Below are 1,011 nucleotides of genomic sequence, written 5' to 3' on the forward strand. Positions count from 1 at the left end.
TGATCTCTATGCTCAAAGAATATTAGGGGTTCAACAAAAGTACTGAATTGATGAGAATTGATGATAACTGAACTCAGTCTGGTAAGAATAAATGTCCTGGAACCAAATCACCAAATACTTTCCCCTTGAACATTTATTTACTCTTAATGTGCGGGCAGTTTAGGTATTGGGCTGCCAAGCAAACATTTCTAGAATAGTCCGCGACTGTGAAAACGCAAGGAGTGCAGCAAACGAAGGCAGGTCTCCACGATGCAAATTCCCAGCGCAGGCAGGAGAATCTGTCTCATTCAGTAACACACGCCCAGCTCTTTGCACTGTGATACGCTTGCCAGCCGAGAAAACACCTGTAGACGCACTAGAAAGGCTAAGGCAGCTTACCTGAGAGCTTATAAAGGTCATACAACCTGGGTACCGCTTATGAAAGCACGTGACTCTGGTCACACAACCTGGGTACCACTTATGAAAGCACGTGACTCTGGTCACTTGACCACCGCAGGAGCTGGTAGGAACCGGCCCGATTTTCTTTCGGAGGCTGAATTCAATTCATAATGTTTGCTCTGGGAGGAGTAAAACACGGAAGTTATGGTGGCCAAACCGTGCAGGGCAGTGAAGACGACGGCAAAGCGTACAGAGCTACAGCGTATTAGTATCCTTGGGGTAGCGGCAATACCCGGAGAGCCACAGACCCCCAGCAACCCGAACGACAGCTTCCGTCCCGAACTACAACTCCCGGCGTGCACCGCAGCGCCCCGCCCCGCCAGACCCCGGCCCTGGTCCCCCGGAGAGGGGGCTGCCGCGCTGCCTGTCTCGCGCGGTCCCCCTCCACAGCCCCTTTCGTTGTGGCGTTTTTCTCCCCAGCCTCGGGCTGAGTATTTATGCCAGATCTTGAGCTGCCGCTCGCCGCGGTGTAGGGTTCCTCGTCCGCGCTGGACAAGTCCACCGACGTTTCGTCAGGCTTTTGCGCCAGGCGCCCCTCCTCGTGACGGCAGGGCGCGGGTGGGCGTTCCGGGT

This window comes from Sorex araneus, chromosome 3, assembly GCF_027595985.1.
Source record: "Sorex araneus isolate mSorAra2 chromosome 3, mSorAra2.pri, whole genome shotgun sequence".
Classification (NCBI taxonomy): Eukaryota; Metazoa; Chordata; class Mammalia; order Eulipotyphla; family Soricidae; genus Sorex; species Sorex araneus.